This window comes from Rhinolophus hipposideros (assembly GCF_964194185.1).
Source record: "Rhinolophus hipposideros genome assembly, chromosome: 10".
In the NCBI taxonomy this organism is placed as follows: domain Eukaryota; kingdom Metazoa; phylum Chordata; class Mammalia; order Chiroptera; family Rhinolophidae; genus Rhinolophus; species Rhinolophus hipposideros.
In genome coordinates, this window is record NC_138056.1 from 85,657,493 (window position 1) to 85,679,907 (window position 22,415).

Genomic DNA, 22,415 nt, shown 5'->3' on the forward strand with positions numbered 1-22,415 from the left:
TATGACCGAGTACTAGCTTACTTCTGATATTCAAATTTATTTAATTAATCATATTTAACTTAATTATATATAAAATTCTCTCAAAATTTTGCACAAGCCTTCTACAACTTTCCCAGTCCCTCTTAGTTTGTCTCTTCTCACTCATTCAGAAATAACCATCTTTAAGACAAACTACCTTTTTCCTTTTCTTCAAATATGTATTTCCATACCTTATACTTCCCTTGAAAACATACATCATTTCCTTTCATATTAATTAAAATTGATAACCTTCAGAACCTTAATTTTTACTGATAACTGAAAACAAGCAATTAGCAGTTCTATTGGCAAATCCAGCAACATATTTTGCAACCTTCAGAAGCATAGGTTTTTGTAATAAAATACAAGATATATTTATTTATTAACAGATCTTAATTTATCTTTTAATGTGACAAGAAGTCAGAAATAAACTCAGACCTATCGAATAATTAATATTTCAGCATTTTATTTCTTTGAAATGCCTAGATAGTCAATAATTTTTATCATTTAATACAACTTAGCAAAACTAAAATCTTAAGTTACCAACACATGCTGAGAAATCATGTCCAAAGCATTCACATCATATAATTAGTACTGAAAATTTTCATCTAAACCTTATTTTAGTTACTTCTTATTAGTTCTTAACTCAATGAGATTTTAAAGTTAATTATCCAAGCTATTTTGTTGACAAATTTTGTAACAGAGATAACATGAATTTATTCTTGCAAACTTGGGTGAAATAAGACACTATATTTAATGTTAATAATCTTAAAAGACATGTCTATTTGACCAAAAGTTAAACCAGCCTTAGTATCAAATATTTTCTTAGATCGCATGATCCTGAAAAGTACTTGGGTCAGTTTTTATTATTTTAATTTACGTAAGCACTTAATTTATTTTAGCCAATCAAATATTATAATTTGGTAATACCATCCTGAGGAAGAGACATTATAGCATATATAAAACATAAACAAATACAGATATCAGAGATCGTACATAAAAAAAAACTACCAACAATTGTAGAGAGGACAGTTCTAAGAGGCTGAAAAAAAGGTGGGAATTTGAAAAAGGAAAATGGAGAAAAAGAAAAAAAGGGAAAGGACAGACTAGAGGTGAACAAAAAAACAAGTAAGTTACAAACAAACCAGAACCAAAACCAGATGAGTGATCATAGAACCAAATCCTCCTGAAATGAGGATCTGGGGATTTTAATCCATTCTCTAACCAACCTGGCACCACAGATTGGCCTCGGAGAGGCCCAGATTGGTGCATAGCCCAAACACCATATAAGCCCAGAACCAGTGCTGGTGACTAGCCTAAGAGACGCTCCAACATGAGAGACAAGGGAGTTCTGGTGGGCTTCTTGGTTTGACAAGTATCCAGACTCACTAACCCACAGTTTCCAAATCCTAACAATCTCTATTTTTCTCACCAATTTAGCCATTTATAGGTGGCTACAGGAGTGGGAGAGCTGGGAGAGCCCCTGAGACAAAAGAAGTTCTCATCAGCTGCAGGACATCCCTGTAATCCCCTCCCCAGGGCCAGCCAGCCACAAGCGGCAGGAATTTACCAGACTTAGGTCCGATGCCACTTGTCACCTGGGACCCAAAAACAAGTGTTGGTGAGGAGAAAAATGTACTTTACTCTAGATATCAGCAGCTAAGGAAGACGGCAGACTAATAGTATAACAAACTTCATGTTATTTAGCAGAGAGAAATACTGGCAATTCTTAAGACAGCAAAGAGGAGAGTCTTGTGGAATAGAGGGGTTACCTCCCACAACTGTGGGGGTAGTGGTTCATGATACCTGGGCATACCCCTGAGTCCCCAAACAGAGTTCCACCAACTGAGTTACGGACTTAACTGGTGCCTTGCCACATACCCAAGAAGGAGCGAATGAGAGAAACTGATCATTAGCTACGAGGGTATCCCCAGCACTACTAAGATGGAGGGTCATGGACCTGGCCCATGGAATTCCCGGCACCCCACAGACGTCCGCAGGTATATCCACTTACTGACTGATGCCCCAGGAAGTCCCTGGAGGTGCTTCCCCAGAATATCAGACAAAAGGTGAAAGTAGAGGAGATAGGGAGCAAGAAAGACAGAGTCTCACACCGTTTAGCTTTGGGAGTCCCTTTGGTGACTTTGGCTTTTGATTCCGCTGGAGAGTAGCCCCAGCCAGGAAATGTCAGTTCCTGCCGAACCCACGGGGGATCCGCGAGAGACTCGTGGAAACTAAGAGAGAAAGGAGACCTACTATTGTGTGTGGATTTGCCCTGGATGAGCTACCACTGCCAACTGCGCCATATGTTGCAGAGTAGGTCTCAGAGGGGATAGAGCCACCAGGGAAGAACCCCAATGGGGACAGGGGGAGCTTCCCTGTGTGGGTGTCATGCAGGCTGAGCTGCAGGGTCTCAGCTCCACTCCCCACATAAGAACGCAGGACATGGTGAGGCCAAAAAGGAACACCCACGGAGCCATAGGTAGGGGAGTCATACCACTATATTCTCGCTGGTGACTGGGTTGGAGGCACAGGAAGCAGGAGCCACACTGTTCGCAATCCTTACTGCACCGCTTGCAGGCTCAGCCACCATCTTCTTGCTAGCCCCCATTTTCTGCTAGCATAGCCACAGCAGTTATATTAGTGGCCAATGGCTCACTGGTTACAGCTGACGGCCAAGTAGCCACAGCTGATGGCCATCCAATCACAGTTGATGGCCATTTACTACCTGAGCCAGCACTTTTCTATGTGAGGCCAAGAGCCTGGAAACTGCTCTCTGGGGCTCTGTCCCCAGTGGGCCACCAAAATGTCGTGGTCACTTGTTCATGGGTTGTGAAAGAATTCACGAGGCACAAAGGAACAGAAGTTAGAAAGTTTATTTAAGAAGAGAAACACTGGCAGAGGCGTTGCCAGGGGCAGAGTCTAGAGCAGACTGCTGCACGGAGTTTCTGTTTAGTTGGGGTTTTATGTTCTCCAACCAGGATGTAAACTGCTTCAGCCTGTAGTAAAATCTTCTATTGTGCTCATTTTCTGTTGCGGTTGGGGAAGGTGTCATTGAACTTGTTACCACAACCTTTGTTGTGTAAACTTAAGTTGGAGCCACCTCACACACACAGCTGCCCCCAAGGCTCATTCTTGTTTACCTATACCCGTCTTATTATATCATGATCCAAGCTTTTTTGCTATTTGTCTTAACATTTTGTTTTTCTGTATCTAGTAGAACATTTACATACTAGGAACAAGAGCAATAGTATTAAACCAGTAACACTAATTAGGTGCAGAAAATGTCCAATACTCGACAAGTATGAGTCTGAGGGGAACAAACATCCCAGCCAAGCAAAGAACGCTTTACATATATCATCACATTTTTTTATTAAGCTAGTAATATGTTTTTCTCCTTTGTCTACTGTCATTTGTACCTTATGATAAGCTTGGCCAGATGAATGAAGACTCTCTGCTATATCACGATCCAGAAGCTCTAATTTTTCTCTGGTCAATTAGTTTCCATAGAAATGACTTCATGGGGAGGATTAAGTTCAATTCTCCAGTACATTGAATTTTCAGTATCAGTATTATCATAGGTTTCATTAAGATGAGGAAAAGTCATTTTACCTATAATTTCAGTATCACATTCCCATAGCATTTAATGTAAACTTGGTGTCATTACAATAAAAATCACTTAGTATAACACAAGAATTTTCTAACCCTGCCCAACAAAAACGTCCTTTTCCCATATAACATATATTGTTATTTCTTGGGGTGGATACAATAGGCCAGGATCAGGGGAATTCCAAATTCCATATAGGGTGAGGACATAATCATTCACCTTTCTAATTTTCACAATCAGATAAGTTCCCGTTTTCTATTATTCTTTTAATATGGCCCACCTACTTCCCATTTGGAAGTATTCCAGTGTTATTAAGCATCCAATTAAACTAATGAAAATCTTAGCTTAGGATTTAACCAAGGTGCTGGATTTTTAAGATCCAACATCATAGATCACATTTTCTATCTAAAATTTCCCAAAATCCAGGGGGGCCATAAGAGTCCCATAAGTGTCCAGCCTGGGTGGGCTTCTGTACCCATTATAGTCAGCCACTGTTTCATGGCTACTTCAGATTCCATTTACATTAGCATAGCTAATAGGCCCTGTTGAGTTGGGGTACAGATGCATTTCCATTGTTGTGTCTGTGCATGAGTTTTGTAGTCTGTTGAGTCCATTCTATCTGTTGAGCTTAGGCCTCATTGTCTTTTTTTTCAATTTATTGGGGTGACAATTGTTAGTAAAATTACATAGATTTCAGGTGTACAATTCTGTATTACAGCATCTATAAATGCCATTGTGTGTTCACCACCCAGAGTCAGTTCTCCTTCCATCACGATATATTTGATCCCCCTGACCCCCATCTCCCACCCACCACTCCCCTTACCCTCTGGTCTCATTGTCTTTTTATGCTGCTTCCCATCCTTTTCCTTCCTCTTGAAATAACATTCTGTCTGTATGACTTTTAGATAAAAGTCTTTTTCTAATGAATGACACTCTTCATTAACTGTAAATTCAGTTTTCCCAGAATACCAAGGTCAGTCCCTAATCTTCCTAGTATTCCTCTTTTATTTCTTATAGAGGGCTAATTTTGCTGGATCCCCAAGGAATGCTGCCATTGGGTGGCTATGGCCTGGGAGCAATTTTGAATGGACCCCAAATTGTTGCATTTCCCATGCCATAGTTAAATGAGTAGAGGTAAACCCAAAATGAGCTAGAGTTTGAGTATTCCACAGGGCTTCTCACAAGCATCCAAGAAGTGTAGGGTAGTTACAGACATATCTACCCACAAAGTAATCCCAATAATTTCTGAAAAGGGGACCCATTGATTTTTGTTCTATTTTACGAGCATCTAGGCAACAAGAACATGGCTGGTGAGTCTGAGGACAAGATATATAATGACAGATAAGGCAGGCTGCTGCAAGATCTTTTCCATAACATCCAGGTATTTAAAAAAACTTTTTATCATCCAGTCCTATAGCTATACAATGTTCATCTAAATTAAATGCATATACAATTCTACCAGGGGAATTATCAGGGAGGTGTTCTTGAAGGTATTTGCCCAAGATGGGTCCTTTATAATAGATATATCCAGGAAAAAAAATGTACCAAAACTCATATTAATAGTAGGAGTGGACCAGTGCATGGCTAACAAGGAGTTAGCTTCATTATCATAACAATATCATTGAATCATAATATCATTGTCTAGTAGATGGGAACGATTAGCAGATACCCAAGTTAAACTTCATATGCAATAAGGGAGGTCTAGGGAGACAAATATTATTTCCATTAGGGAACCACAAGAAGGAAAATAACAATATAAGAATCATTTTATATATTTTCAATGATCAACAATTAGGCGATACAAGAGTGAGGTTTGAGAGTTCAAAGAACAAATTTAGCTATTATTATGACCGCACAAAACCGGGGGGAAATTGATTAAACAAGTGTCCCTGAACTTAACATCAATTTGTGGGCCTACAGGTTTTGTCAATGTCTTGCGATAGCTGTCTGTCTTCAATGCTGGCAGCTTCTTGTCCTTGAAGAGTCTTGAATGTCTGCTTTAGGTGGAGGCAAGTGTCAGAGACAAGAGTAGATGTCCATTTGCTGTTAGGAACCTTTTTAACATAAGAAATGTTAATTCATGTTAACTCCTTTCAGTTTGGCTACACATGGATTAATTACTAATACTTGATCAGGTCACTTCCAGTAATGTTGGAAAGAATCTTTTATTTGATGATTTTTCCAGTAGACCAAATTTCCTGGTTGTAAATCATAATCTTAGAAGTCTTTGTCTCCTGGGAGTGCACTGTGAAATGAATCAGTTACTAATGTATCAATCCCTTTAAACTGGTTAACAAGCACTTGACAATAATATAGAATATCACCTTTTAGTAAGGTTTGTTCATATGCCCCTTCATCCAAAAGCATAGGGTGATTGGTGACTATTTCATTTTATTTTTCTGTAAGGTGAAAGGCTACATTTACCAAAAGAAGTAGGTTTCAGGTTGAGCAGCACTATAGGGAGAGCTTTTGGCCAGAGGAGAGTAAAAGCTTCTGATATTTTGGCTAGTTGAATTTTGATTGTACCGTTGGTATGTTCTACCAATCCAGAGGACTCGTGGTGATAAGCACAATGAAAATGCTATAGAATAGGCCGAATGTTACAGATGGATTGCCTTATTTGCCCAGTGAAAAGAGTCCTTTGGTCACTATGTAATTCAGAAAGAATTCCTCAATTGGGATTTATTTTTTCTAATAACATTCTACCTACCTTTAAGGCTATTGATTTCCTGTAAGGGAATGCCTCAACCCAGTGAGAAAATATACAAATCATAACTAATATGTATTTGTATCCCTGAGATGGTGACATTTGGATGAAATCCAATTGGACCTAATGGACCTAAAGGACGTAAACGGACCTAAATCTCAAATGGACCTAAAGGAAGTAGGAAATGTCCTTGGGACCCATGGAGTGGTTTTCCTGGGTTACATTTTAGACAGATAGATCATCTGCTATACACTTGATGAGCTACAGTGGGAGAAAGTTTTCAATAATATTGTTTACTCCATGAAATCATCTTTTCAGGACCCCAATGTGTTAGCTCATGTACATGCTGAAGTATAGGTAGTTGAACCCCCAAAAGTAAGATTGGTTTCTGATTGGGTCCACGCCAAATCTGTCTGCCTGGGTTGAAGTTTCCCCCTTTTTATTGCCATATCCTCTTTTCTTCTTCTGTAGCTGCCCATTAAGACTATAAAAGAGTCTTTTATTGATTTAATAGGAAGCAAGGAGCATTCTCAGGCCTGGATAATTTGGCTGTTTAATGCTGCCTGTCTAACTACAGCATCAGCTAAATGATTTCCTTTTGCTTCCATGTGACAGCTTTAGAATGTCCTGAAATTTTGATAATTTGCCAATGGTCTTGGTTGATGTATGGCATCTAATAATTCTGTAACCTCTTTTCCATTCTTTATGGCTGCCTTGAGGAAGTTAAGAAGGCTCACTGCTTCCATAACATTCCAAAGTTGTGAGCTGCAGTAAAGGCATTACAACTATCAGTATAAATATTGGCTACTTGATATTAGAAAGTACTTTATTAATATCCCCACTTTACAGGTGAGGAAAATGAGGCTGGGAGACTTACCGACTTGCTCAAGTTCACATAGCTAGAAAATGGGATCGCTGGGCTTTAATTCCAAACTCTGTGATCCTTCCTCTACAAAACAAGCTTAGGATCTAAAAGGTAGAACATCAGGAAAGGAGCTACCAAGGATGAGATTATTTTTCATCCATTGTATTATAAGCGTTTTCAGTTAAATTCTAACAACATAAGGTAAATTCTAATAAGTAATGTAAATTTTAAATGAGAATAAAAGACAAAGGCAATAGGGATATGTCAATAATGTTAAGGAGGCTATACTTTTTTCTAAGGGTAATAAACATTATTAAGGGGTTTTACACACATTTAAGGATTTAAGCATAGATAATCAAAAGTGGTTGCATCAAGCACTCGCTGAATTATGACAGGGAGAGGGATGGAGGGTAATCCGTGGGTTAATTAGCAGGTAGAGTCTCCACATGAGCTGCACTGTGCTAGGTGCAGTAGAAAAAAACTTCATCTTTTCCAACACCTTGAACTATTTCGCTCCATAAACATCACTGAGACAGTGCACTTTCCTTTGAAAACAGAACTAAGCTTCTTGGCGGAAAGCTGAACGTGCAATTAGCCTGCTTACGGAATGACAGCAAGTGGAGGCTTACTAAAGAAGTTTGTGGCAAGACCAGACTTGAAATTCATTCCAAATCAGTAATTCTATTCTCCCCTGGCCTCAGCCTCAGCGGCTTCCTGTCCAGGGTCCTTGATATATTGTAACTCCACCTCTCTTTCATTACTTGTCTTGCAGCAAACATCTCAGGGAGAAAAAAACAGATTACAGACATGTTAAGTTTGAGATGACATCACAAGTGAAAGAAATGGAATCTGTAACTCCATATGTGATATCTGTTCCAAGAGATAAGGGTAGATTGGAAGAGAGCACAGGATCAGGGGTCAAATTCTCCGAACTGCAAGAAATCTTGAAGACATTACCCTAATACGCCCTAAATGTCATTCACACAAACACCACTGCTCAAGGTGTGAGTAGGTGCTGAATGAAAAGAAGATTCAGTACTCAAAGGGAAATTAAGGTTAAACAAAATTAAACAGATTTTTGTTTTGTTTTGTTTTTAGCTACAGTACTTCTCAGGGCTTTCAATATGCTAACATGGAACAAGTTTGGATTTCTTTTTCTTTCTTTCATACATCACACCTTTCTAGAACTTTCTGTGACTGTGCTTCTCAAAGTGTGGTCTGCAGACTACCTGGAAACTGTCACTGGTCCTCGAGGAGATAAATACAAAACCTGAGACTAAGTGTTTAAACCTATTATAAGTAATTTGACCTTGCCACAGCATCCAAGGCCATGATCAGACGACTCATTGTATAGAGCATAGAACACTATGGGCATTGCACAGTGCATGGCAGGAGGCATGTGATGTGAGCCTTGTGTTAGTCACATGTGCTAGAATCACATATTTATTATACACTAGAGTTTGCTGAGCACTGGTTTAGGAAACACGGACAAAAACAAAGTCAGGTTGTTTTTTGACCAAAAAGCCACTACCATTTTGAGTTTTTTTCCCTGATCTAGTTTGTTTCTTTAGTATTTTTATATGAATGATGTGTAGTAATTTGTTCATAACAGACAAACAAAATTTAACCATACTACTAGAAATAAGAAACTCCAAATTAACTAAGATTTTAAAATTTATATTTATTATTCTCTATCTTGAGAAGCAAAAACTCATGAAAGGGAATGTAATTTAGCAACAAAATCACTAAAGAAAGATCTGACATTCTAAATTCATTCTTATTTTCATCTCTTTACCTTTTTCATATAGTTTATTTTCATCTCTGTACACCTGTTAATTCCCTCTAGCATTTCTTCTCACTGTTCTCTACCTATTCATAACTTTTCTCTTAAGGTAGGGTGTGGGTGACCATATCACTTACCATCCAAACTGGGACACTTTTGAGAGAGAAAGAGGCATTATTGATATTTACACTGGAAAAACAGGCATAAACCAGGACTGTCCCAGAGACACTGGGAGGTAGAGTCACCCTATTTAAAAAACAAAACAAAACTTTCATGTCCTCTGTTTCCACATTCATAAAATAAGGAGATTGGACCAGTGACTTCCAAAGACCCTTCTAGCCCTTTTCATTCTAAGAGTCTACTGTTCTGATTAAAAATGCTTCATCCTTAAAACTCAGTCCTACTCAGAAACAAAACCAAAGTCAGTCAGTCAGGTTGTTCTTTCACAGAAAGTCTGCCACAGGCCTCAGGACCACTTTTCTTTGTCATAGACCTGTTGGACGCTGAGAAGCAAAGGTGCTGAGTTAGCTAAAGCATTTCAGTCTCTCTGCCCTCCCCTCCATTTCCCAATGAGGCCTGATACCTTCAAGGGAACAAGCAGGTTGGACGTGTTGGCTCAAAAGCATTTCTGGGTGGAAAGAACAGCCAGCCACTTGTCCAGGCAAACAGGATGTGACTCTTCTCAGGTGAGTCAGAACAAGAGAGGGAAAGCACTCCTAATCCACTTATTAGGGGGTCCACCCCGTTTCAAAAAGAGGAAGACAGGACAAAATCTCAGCATCATTACTGTTTTCTTCCAGTCTGTCCCAGTGTTATATGCCCCCTGAGTGTCCATGTCTGCTGAGCTACACTAGCAGGGACCAGCGGAAATGTCTTCTTTAAAACAAAGAGCAAAAATTATTATTTAAAGCTGTCACCTTGAGTGCAAGCTTTTATTCTAATGATTCTGACACTATGCCAAAGATTTCTAGAATAACTTTTTTGAAATTGCCTTAGAACGCTGAACCACAATTTTTCTTGAGATTATTAATGATGGCAAATCTTCATGCTATTGAGAGTTTGATCTTTTGACACATTTAAAAATCATGTAGATCAAATTCAAAGAAAGTGAGGAAGTGAGTGACCAAACTGGGCACTGATTATAAAATCACGAGAGTGATGATCCTGTGAAAAATGTAAATGGTCCCTGAGGAAACTTTGAAAGACAAAAAACACTATTTTGTACATAATTATGATAAGGATATCATGGAATTCACTTTAAGATCTCTCATACAGTGATTAAGTTGGATGAATATTTTAAATGGCCCTTCTCTTTATGGATTAAGGCTTTTCATGATCTGGCCCCTGCCAACTATTCAGCCCCAGTTCCCCATTTTCCAGGCTCCTTGAAACTTATTCTTAGCTATGCAAAACGAAACAATGCTTGTTCTTACCTCCACATATGTATCTGTACATACTGTTCTGTCTACTTTGTCCACTCGGAATTCTTATTTGTCTTTCATAATTAAGTTCACATTCTGTGAAGGCTTCCCTGACCCCTGGAGTCAGGGAAGTTCCCTTACACCCATGACACCTTTATTATAGGCAATATGCCACCATTACTTCTTTGTACATCTGTCTCCTGTATATCTGCCTGAGTTTCTTGAGGGCAGAGTCCATTGCTTATTCATCTCTATATCCTCAGCTTCTAAAACTGCGAGGCACATAGTAGTCACTCAAAACACATTTGCTAAACGAGTGAGTGCGCAGTTACGGAACAGTCTCCAGTGAAACTGAGAAGCATGGGGCTTCCTCTGGTGGAACCCAAAATTGCTTCAAGGGTGAAGTCCTAAAACTGAGTCCCAGCTTTAACTTTGCTTTATTTTTGTATCTAAGTGACAATCATCTCTATGACAGAAAAAGTCTACTCTGAACAAGAACTTCTCACCCACTGTCTGCAGCCTGGGAGCCATCATGAAAGGAGGGAAGCAAATATAATCTATACTACATATAGTAGATTCTATTTGAATATGTATAATGTAACATATTAAATAATTGTCACAGTCTGTCTCCCACTTTCTTCTATTCATTATAAGTTTTAATTATTGAATGAATAAGCAAAACCCCTGAAATCTAGGGGTATGAAGCTTAGAATTTTGAATGTACCGATTCATTTAATAAGTAATGATTTATTTGAATAAGCAAACTGAGGCTAAACACTTATAGAGTACCAATGATAGGCCCAACACTGTGCTGAAAAAATTTAGGAGATGCCATATCTGGCTTCAAGGAGCTCAGAGCTCCATCTGCAAAGCTCCGTGCAAAGCATTTGAGTACATTGCATCATTTAATTCTCATCACTCTATTTTACAAGTGAAGAAACTGAAGATGACAGACATGAAGCCATTTATTTACCCAGCTACCCAGCTCAGCTACTCAGCAGCAGCTCAGCTCAAGGTGCTGTGTTCAATCTTAGTTGCAGGGGGCAGAGTCCACCATCCCTTGTGGGAGTCAAAACCAGCAACCTTGTGGTTGAGAGGACGCACTCCAACCAACTGAGCCATCCTGGAGCTCAGCGGCAGGTCAGCTCAAGGTGCCGTGTTCAATCTTAGTTGCAGGGGACAGAGTCCACCATCCCTTGAGGGACTCGAGGAATTGAACTGGCAGCCTTGTGGTTGAGAGCCCACTGGCCCATGTGGGAATCGAACCAGCAGTCTTCGGCATTAGGAACATGGAGCTCGAACTGCCTGAGCCATCGGGCCGGCCCCACACCCTATCTCTTTTGATTGGACCATTTAGTTCATTTACATTTAAAGTAATTGTTGATAGATATGTAGTTATTGCCATTTTATTATTTATATGTTTGATCTTTTTTTCTTCTTTTTATAGAAGTCCCTTTAACATTTATTGTAATACTGGTTTGGTGGTGATGAACTCCTTTAGCTTTTTCTTGTCTGAGAAACTCTTTTTTATCTGTCCTTCAATTCTATTTGATAGCCTTGCTGGGTAGTGTAGTCTTGGTTGTAGGTTCTTACTTTTCATTTCTTTCAATATTTTACGCCAATCCCTTCTTGCCTGCAAGGTTTCTGTTTAGAAATCAACTGAGAGTCTTATGGGAGCTCTTTGCAGGTAACTTTTCTTTTGCTGCTTTTAAGATTCTCTCTTTATCTTTAACCTTTGGTGTTTTAATTATGATGTGTCTTGGTGTGGGCCACATTGGGCTCATCTTGTTTGGGCTTCTCTGTACTTTCTGGGCTTGTATGTCTATTTCCTTCACAGGATAGGGAAGTTTTCCATCATGATTTCTGCAAGTAGATTTTCAATTCCTTACTATCCTCTCTTCTCCTTCTGGTACCCCTATGATGCAAATGTTGGTACATTTGATATTGTCTCAGACGGCCCATAAACTATCCTCATTTTTTGCATTCTTTTTTCTTTTTGCTGTTCTGCTTGGGTGCTTTCTGCTACCTTTTCTTCCAAATCACTGATTCAATCTTCTGTTTTATCTAATCTCCTGTTAATTCCCTCTAATGTATTCTTCATTACAATTATTGTATTCTTCATTTATTTTATGCTTTTTATCTTCATTTTTTGTTTCCTATCTCTTTTTTAAGTTCTCACTGAGATCACTGAGCATCTTCATAACCAGTGCATCCGGTAGATTTATTTTGTCTCCATTTTGTTTAGTTCTTTTTCTGGAGTTTTGTTCTGTTTTTTCACTCAGGAAATGTTCTTTTATTCCTCATTTTAGCTGCCTCACTGTGTTTCTATATATTAGGTAGAGTGGCTATGTCTCCTGGTCTTGGTAGAGTGTTCTTATGTAGTAGGTATTCTGTGTGGCCCAGTAGTACAGTCTCCTTGGTTACCTGAGCAGTGTGCTCCAGGTGTGTCCCTTGTGTGGGTTATATGTGCCCTCCTGTTGTATTTGTGCTTTGGTTGCTGTTGGCAAACCAATGGGAGAAATTGACTCTCAGGCTGATTAGTTGTAAGGACTGGCTGTGACCATGGTGGAGTAGTTATAGTGCAGAGGCTGACCCCACAGAGCAGGATTCATTTTAACAAGCCTCTGGTGCCTGCTGAGTCTACCCTTTGAGTGTGTCATTTGTGGAGGTATTTGCGTAGTGCTGTGGTTTGGTCTGAAGCTGGCCACTGAGTGTGTTGGTTCTGGGGCTTCTTGGGAGGGGCTCTGGTGCAGGCCAAGGTCAACTGATGCCTATGCCCTGCCTGGGGCCACTGGATATGAGCTACAAAGTGATCTACAAATGGTTGCCATTTGTGCTGGGCTTGGAGGTGCCTGGGAGAGTATAAGCTGTGAACTGAGGCTCACTGCAGCTAGTGCTAGGCTTGGGGCTGCTTAGCAAGAGGTACGGGGCATGCTGAGGCCAGATGCTGCTTGTTTGGGGTTTGCAAACCTTTGAGAGATTTAGTAAGTGGAGCAGATGCTGGGTATGGGGAGCGTCCAAGAAAGGAACAATGGCTTCTGCCAGCACTTCTGTCTGGGAGAAAGCTGCCCCTCCAGCCCTCACCCTGAGGCCAGACAATTCAGTTCCTCACCATTGTCCCTGGCATTTTTTGAGCTGCTGCCCAAGCACTGGAGCTCAGAATGAGTGAGTCCATCAGTGAGTGTGTCTGTGTGCAGACCCTTTAAGAGAAACACCTGGGACTCCAGCAGCCACTCTGTCTCACTCAGCCACAATCTCCATTGGTTTTCACAGCCAGAAGTTATGGGGACTTCTCTTCCCAGCACTGGAACCCTGGGCTGGGGAGCTTGGTATGGGGCTGGAACCCCTCATTCCTGAGAGAGGACCTCTGCAGCTGAGATATTCCTCCTGATTTCCACACGTGAGTGAGGGACCAGCGTGTTCCACATCTCTGCCCTCCTACTAGTCTCAATGTGGCTTCTTCTGTATATCCTTAATTATGGGACTTCCGTTCAGCTAGACTTCTTGTGATTTTTGATGGTGATTGCTCTGTAGTTTAGTTGTAATTTTGATGTGCTCATGGGAGGAGACTAGCACAGCATTTACCTATTCTGCCATCTTGATGGAAGCCCCTGAAAATTTGCATTTCTATCAAGTTGTCAGATGATGTTGAGAACACCCAAGAATCATTGATGTAGTTTAGACTGAGGCTCATACAGATTCAGAGTTGATTTTTTGTAAATAACACTACCTTATAGGTTGTGCTCTTATAGGTATAAGATGTGCTCTTATACCTTATAGGTATTGTGCTCTTCCTTCAAGGAGTACATAATGTGTGATTGTCACTTTTTGTAATGTTAGCAGTCTTTAATGCCTAAAATCATTCATTCATTAGGTGCTACAAAATGGTCATATTCTAATTCTATCATTCTTGTGTTTAAAAAAACAGTCAAAATAGAGTCACTTTGGCTAAACCACATCAAACCAAAACTTAATAACTAACCTAATTGCAGTTTCAACCTCTCCCAGAAGTCAAATTTTAAACCAATCAGTCTGGTGAGGCTATCTGTCTGATAAGACCTCCTGCCTTCCCCTAAGTGGAAGGTACCCTGTCCTGAAATAATGCACTTTTTAATTTCTTAGTCCCACCATCATTCTGTCTATAAGAATCTTCCATTTTGCACAACTTTTTGCTGAACCCTTCTAATTGCTAGCTGGGATACTGCTCAATTCATGATTCACTTAATGAAGCCAATGTAATCTTCCATTTTACTGGGTTGAATTTTGTTTTTTGAACATGTGCTCCATTTACTAAACTATTTTTAGGAAGAGGACCTCCCTCATCTATTAAATGGTTACCCAATGGAATAGTTGACATAGGAAAGACCAGTTTTGAGCATGAGTTAGTTCAGCAGCATTGTCCAAGGGTTATCAATTAGAGATATTTTTGTTTGTGCTTTTTTATTTGTTTGTTTGTAGTGTCATTATAAACTCAAGGCATTAAACACATTTGATGCATTTCAAACATTACAGATATTGTATGCACTCCTATGTTTATTGCAGCACTTTACACAATAGCCAAGATATGGAAACAACCGAAATGCCCATCGGTAGATGACTGGATTAAGAAGCTGTGGTACATTTATACAATGGAGTATTACGCAGCCATAAAGAAGAAAGAAATCTTATCATTTGCAGCAAAATGGATGGATCTAGAGAACATTATGTTAAGTGAAATAAGTCAGAAAGAGAAAGACAAGTACCATATGATCTCACTTATATATGGAATCTAAAGAAAAGACTATGTGAATGAACTAATCAGAAACAGTTTTGGGGACACAAAGAAAAAACCGAGAGTTGTTAGATGGGTGTGGGGGGGGGTTGGGGATAAGGGGAAAGGTGAAGGGATTTGGAAGCAGCTGGTAACCACAAGATGGCCTCAGGGTTTTTTTTGAAAATTAATTTGGGGAAGGTATTCAATAATGTTGTAAAGATTTTGTTGGGTATCAGATAGACATGCGTCCTATTTGGGAGACCACCTCAGGGATACTGTGGATACCTGATCATGGCATTGTACACCAGAAGCTAAACATTAATGAATGCCAACTATAATTTTATATATATAATGTGATGGTTCAGTGTGAGGTCGGAGGGATAGTGGATGGGGGGAGGGGGGTTCACAGTGTGAGGGATATAAATGATGAACGTCTAAGTATTACCTTGTCTTGTACACCTGAAACTAATAAATAAAATTTTAAAAAAACAATGCTGAATAAAAGAAGCCAGACATAAAAAAAAACAAAAAAAAAAAAAACATTACAGATATTATCCTTATTGATTCTCAAGAGTATACCATCTTTGGTCAGTGGGATTTCTTCACATTGGCTCCTGAATCTGTTAAGGTGTGTTTGCTGTATTATTTAAGAATATTCAAGTCTTCTGTAGAAAATAAGAGGAGGAAACACACAAGGAGAATAAATGAAATTAAGTGTAGAAGCCAGTAGCTTATGAGACATGTTATATTTTGAGAGTAAAGCAGATGTCTGCTGATATAGGAAGGAATGGACAAACTAAGTAGGCATTAAATATTCATGAGGAACATGAAACACCAAATATTTATGAGGCTGGCAATGTAAGAAATGTCCAAACCTATAGAGAATTTTTACGAGAGTTTATTTGTGGGGGAGCAAGATCTCAAATGCTCCAGAGAATAACAGTTTTGCAGATTGTTTTATGCATTTGAAATTAAGGAGAGAATGTAAGGAACATTAGAGGTGGGAGAGAACAAGACATAGATTGGGTTACAGGATAGTTAGTAAGATTATGTACTCTCTTGAGGGTTAATACCCCCTTCTAGGTGCATTACTTCCCATGTTTCAAAGGTGTGTTGCACAAAGGTGTGTTGTTCTAGATGCACAAGAACAATAGACAGGGTACTTAAGGCAAAGATAAACCTTCTACTGAAGAAGTTATATGCCAACGGCATTACTACCCACTATGACCTGCCCAGTTAGGAATTTATGATCAGATTACCCTGTGAGTTTGCCTTCCATAGAACATCTTTTTTGTCCACAAGCCACTAAATATTCACAAAATCTTAAATCAGCCACTCATTTGTGTTACCTATTCTGGGACTCTGTGTCCTCTGCCTGAGATATGCAGATGAAACCCATGGCTGCCCATCATAGCAATTGGCAAGTTACAACTGTAGCCTGGAATTCTTGCCATCGAGTTTCTACAACAGTGTAGCAGAGAAAAAAATTTTCTTCAACGATCTTAGGGTCACTGGCCGAGTCTGAAAATTAAACTGACAAAGATTAACTCTTAAAAAATTATGTAAGCTTACAAATTCTTTTGTAACCTAAAGCCTATAAATTTATTTGATATACGTTTTTTGCGACATGAGAGCCTTCGTAAGGAAATGAAGACTCAATGAAACAGTTAAACCTGTATTTTATGCTAGGTTTGATGAAGAGTAGACAGTTGTAAAGGAGTGATAGGTTAAGCCGTATAAGGTAACTGTAATAATCTGAGGAAACAGAAGAACTGTTCAGATTCTCCTGAGTCCCTTTGTCTTTGGACATAATGATGCACCTTCCTTCCAGACACAGGGAGGACACCTCTCATCCAAGGGTTTTATTACTTGTTTCAGAGGAGAAAGGTATGGGATCATCAAAGTGACCTTTCTGCTTTTGCCTTATTCTCAAACTCCTTCAGCTTAAAATATTCAATATGTCAAGGTGCCATAGTTGGGGTAGTGTATCCTGAACCCCATCAAGAGCAATAGCATTTGGGGTCCAGCCGCCATCAATCTACTGAGCCCCGCTTGCTCACACATAATAAGTCCAGTCCTTGTAGCAAGCTGAAGCAGCAGTCACAAAAAAATAAATACTGTATGATTCCACTTACATGAGGTATCTCCAACAGTCAAATTCATAGAGACAGAAAGTAGAATGGTAGTTTCCAGGGGCTGGAAAGAGGGAGGAATGGGGTGTTGGTGTTCAATGGGTATAGAATTTTAATTCTGCAACATGAAAAGTATTCTGGAGATTGGCTATACAACAATATGAATGTACTTAACACTGCTAAACTGTACACTTAAAAATGGTTAAGGAGGTACATTTTATGTGTATTTTGCCACAATTAAAAAAAATAACAATCCTTAAAAGAAAAAAAAATAGGGCCACTGTTTGTTAGAATTTGAGAGGAAAAAAGAACCATTTGGGAAGCCAGAAGGGAGAACACACATAAGTAGACTTCCAGTAAACAGAGTGAACTTCCAGACTGGTCTAGTGGTACAGGTTGAGTGAGAGCAAAGTTCAGAGTAAAGTCATCTCTCAGCAAGCGTTTATGTGCCCATAATGCTAATTTCCTGGTCAATTGCTGCCTCCTTCTGTTCATGTTGGGAAGAAACTAGAGCTTGCTGTGAACAAGGCTTGCTGTGAAACTAGGGCTTCTGTGAACCCAGGATGGAGGAAGGCTCTAGAATAGTGATTCTCAACTTAGATGGTACTGTTCCCTAGAGGTTATTTTGGAATGTGTGGGTTGTTTGTGTGGGATGCTAGAGACATATACTCAACCAAATACTGGCACCTTGCAATGCTCAGAACAGGTCAGCAAAACAAAGAATTGTCCTACATCCCTCATGACTTTCAAATGGCCCAAGGGACATTTATGGACATAGCAGATGATAGAACTTTCACCTCAGTTCTCTGACCTGTTAGTAAGAGCTATTATATTAGGAAAAGTCAGTGGAAGCACTTGAAACTTTTCTATGACTCCCAACCAAGGTTGTAAATAAAAAACAATATAGCATCCTAAAGGGAATGGTAGAGGTTAGTATCACTTTGACAGGCTTAAAGGATGCAGGGATCATATATTTCCATTTAATTCACTAATTTGGCCTTTGAAAACAATGGGGAATCCTTGCGCATGAGTGGACTCCTGTAAACTTAACCAAGTAGTAGCCCCAATTGCAGCAGCTAAGCCAAATGTAATATCTTTATTAAAGCATTCGCACACAAGTGACAATATATTAACATGTTCCTGGTCTTGCCTGGGGCTGTATTAACTACTCCACTCTCTGTCATAACATAGACTGAAGAGACCTGAATAATCTGGACAATCTTTAGAACATTTCATTGGCTCACTATATCAATGACATCATGCTAATCAAATCAAATACCAAGAAATGGCAAGTACTTCGAGGCCTTGGGACATGGGCGATAAACCCTATAAAGATTTAGGGGCCTGACACATAAGTGACCTTTCTAGAAGTCCAGGGTCTTGGACCATCCAGGCCATCTCTTCTGAAGTAGAAGACACATTATTGGGCTTTGCACAGCCCTCACCATTAAGAAAGAAACAAAAATACCTTACATGCCTCTTATGTTTTGGAGGAGCATATTCTATGCTTGGTTTATTTACTATGTGACATGGAACTCTTCCAGCTTTGAGTGGAGTCCAGAGCAGTAAACAGCTCTGCAGCAAGTCCAGGTTGCATTGCAAGGAGCTCTGCAACTTGGGCCATATTATGGCACATCTGATGGTAATTAGTACCTGTGGTGGGAAAAGATGCTTTTGGAGTTTATGGCAAGCTCTAGTAGGAGAATCATAATGTTGATACCTAGGATTCTGCAGCAAGACCATTCCATCTGCAGTAGAGAACTGAATACCATTTGAAAAGCAGCTCCTGGCATGCTACTAAAGTAGATATACTGGCAGAATTGAGTAACTGACTATGGGACATCAATCAACCATTAAATTAAGACTGCCTGTTATAAGGTAGGCACTGTCAGCTCGACCAAGTCAGAAAGTTGGGTGGGTACAACAATCCATCCTAAGATGGAAGGAATGCAATCTGGATCAGGCATGAGCAGCACCAGAGGATACAACCTGCAGGAGTACCTGGCCCACAGACCCATATCATCCACCACTGCTGCACCAACACTTCATCCTCAAGAAAACCTACAGCTGCATGATGGGCCATCCCCAAGGACTAGCTGACAGAAGAAAACAAAGCCTGAGCTTTGTCAACTCATGTCAGCTCAGTAATTGAAGCTAAAGTGGATTGCTGAAGCCCTGCAGGTCCACACAGAAGTGGCCTTAAAAGACAGTAGTTAGGAGAAATCCTCCCAAACGGCAGAGCTGTTGGCATTGTAACTGGTCATCCACTTTATGTAGAAAGAGAAGGGGCCTGGGTGTAAAAATATGTACAAATTAATGAGTGGTGGTAAATGATTTAATTTATTGGTCAGGGGTCTAGAATGAGCAATATTAGAAAATTGGGGGCAAGGAAGTGTGGAGAAGAGGCATGTATATGGCCCCATGGGAGTCGTTGTAAAGTGTGAATGTTTTTGTGTCACATGTTAACACCCACCAGAGAACATCCGTCATGGAAGAGGCACTATAACACAATGTAGAAGAAAGTGACTTGGCCAGCTAATGTCATTAGCCTCTGTCCTTGGTCATCCCAATACAGGACCAATGGGGTCATGATTGTAGTAGCAATGGTGACATTCGTGGAGGCTATTTCTGGGTACATGTGGTCTCCCACTCACCAAGGCTGATCTAGCTACTGCTGCTGCCAAAACAGAGCCCAATGCTGAGCCTGACTTGGGACAATCCCTGGAGGAAACCAATCAGCTACAAGTTGGTTACACTGGACCCCTTTCAAAACAAACTTAGAAAGGGTTCAATTCATTTGATAGGAATTGATGCATACAAAGGCTTGACAAATAAGTTCGTGAACTCATGTTAGAAAAAGTGCTACACTGTACACCCGAAGCTGAAGCTGAACAATAATGAATGTCAACTACAATTTTATATATATACATATATACATATATATACATATATACATATATATACACACAGATATATATATAGTTACAAGAAGCTGAGTACAGCATAAGGAATAAAGACAGTGGAAATGTAATGGCTGTGTGCGATGTCAAAGGGGTAGATGGGGGGAGGAGGTTATCACTTTGTGAGGGATATAAATGATAAATGTCTAACTATTACATTGTTTTGTATACCTGAAACTAATAAAAAAGAAAAGAAAATGACTGATAAGAAAAAAGAAAAAGTGTTACATACCTCTGCTGAATATCACTATGGTCATCTTTGAAGTACTCCCCTTGGGAAGCTGTGCATTGATGCCAGTGTCTAGTCCACCCCTCAAAGCAATTTTGCAACTCTTTTTCTGGAATGGCCATCAGAGCTGTTGTCGGATTACCCTGGATGTCTTGAATGTCATCAAAATGTCTTCCTTTCAATATTTCCTTTATCTTCTTTCCTCAGGTAAAGAAAGAAGTCACTAGGGCCCAGATCAGGTGAGTAGGGAGGGTGCTCCAGTACAGTTATTTGTTTACTGGCTAAAATCTCCCTCACAGACAGTGCCGTGTGAGCTGGTGCATTGTCGTGATGCAGGCGCCATGAATTGTTGGTGAAAAGTTCAGGTCATTTTCGTCTAACTTTTTCACTCAACCTTTTCAGCACTTCCAAACAGAGGACTTGGTTAACTGTTTGTCCAGTTGGTACAAATTCATAATGAATAATCCCTCTGATATCAAAAAAGGTTAGCAACATCATTTTGACTCTTGATTTGGACTGACACAACTTATTGGTCATGGAAAATTGGCTGACTTCCATTGTGCACTTTGACACTTTGTTTCACAGTCGTATTGGTACACCCATGTTCCATCATCACTGATGACATGGCCCAAAACATTGTCTTGCCTCTCCGAAAGGTCTTGGCTAACTTCAACTCTCCTTTGCTTTTGTTCATCAGTGAGCTCCTTCAGGATCATTTTTGCACACACCTTTCTCATGCCAAGATTTTCAGTTAAGATTTTCCTGTTTCTCTGTCGATGTTTACCTGGTCTGATATGCTTCTCACAGTCAGCCGACGATTCTGATGCACAATTTGACAAATTTTTGCAATGTTTTCATCAGTTCTGCTCATTAATGGCCGCCCTGACCTCTCTTCATCAGTGACGCCTTCTCTCCCCTCAGAAAAACGTTTAATCTACTTGTACACTGCCATTTTCTTCATGGCATTATCCCCATAAATTTGGACTAACATGTCCCTGATTTCACTTCCACTCTTACCCAGTTTAACAAGAAATTTAATGTTTGTTCATTGCTCTAATTCAAGCTCAGACATTCTCATGACGACACACAAAAACACGCAACAATAATGAATGCCGCTCATTAAGACACCGCCACATGTTGACACAAACACAGCTGTGAGACACTGATATACCAAAGTTATGAAACCTTACCGAGCTGTTTGTACAGTGCTGCCAATGTAAGCGCCTGGTGGCAAGTTTGCGAACTTAATTGTCTGACCTCATAATCTGGGTATGTGTTTGACTTCCTTATCTGAAATGCTTTAGCTAGCCCTACCATCCAAGAGTTCACATACTGTCTAATTAATCAGCATTGGGTCTTTTTTGTTGTTGTTCAATTGGAGTATTATTCTTATTTTTTTAATTACTTGTTTCTTTTTTTACAGTTAACGTTCAACATTATTTTATATTAGTTTCAAGTGTACAGCATAGTAGTTAGACATTTATATAATTTATGCAGTGATCCCCCAATTAGTCTAGTACCCACCTGGCACTATACATAGTTATTGCAACATTACTGACTATATTCTCTATGCTGTACTTTACATCCCCATGTCTGTTTTGTAACTGCCAATTTGTATTTTTTAATCCCTTCACCTTTTTCATCCAGCTCCCTAACCTCCCTTCCTCTGGCAACCATCAGTTTCTTCTCTGTGTCTATGAATCTGTTTCTGTTTTTTTTGTTGGGAAGGTTTGTTGTTGTTGTCCTTTAGATTCCACGTATAAGTGAGAACATATGGTATTTGTCTTTTTCAGTCTGACCTATTGCACTTAACATAATACCCTCTAGGTTCATCCATGTTGTTGCATCAGCACTGCATCTTGCATAGCGTCACAACGGACCATGGGACCTACTTTATAACAAAGGTGTATAGATATAACCATGGGATCCACAGGTCCTATCAT

At 39.7% G+C, this 22,415-nt stretch overlaps 1 protein-coding gene across 1 annotated transcript in view; it reads left to right on the forward strand.

Moving 5' to 3' along the window:
* The window catches only part of CD3E (CD3 epsilon subunit of T-cell receptor complex), a 53,656-nt gene that overhangs the window by 13,496 nt on the left and 17,745 nt on the right, over window positions 1-22,415 (forward strand). The window contains exon 2 of the mRNA XM_081063830.1: window positions 20,680-20,711. The gene's annotated coding sequence lies outside the window, so the exon portion shown is untranslated. The remainder of the gene's footprint in view (window positions 1-20,679; window positions 20,712-22,415) is intronic.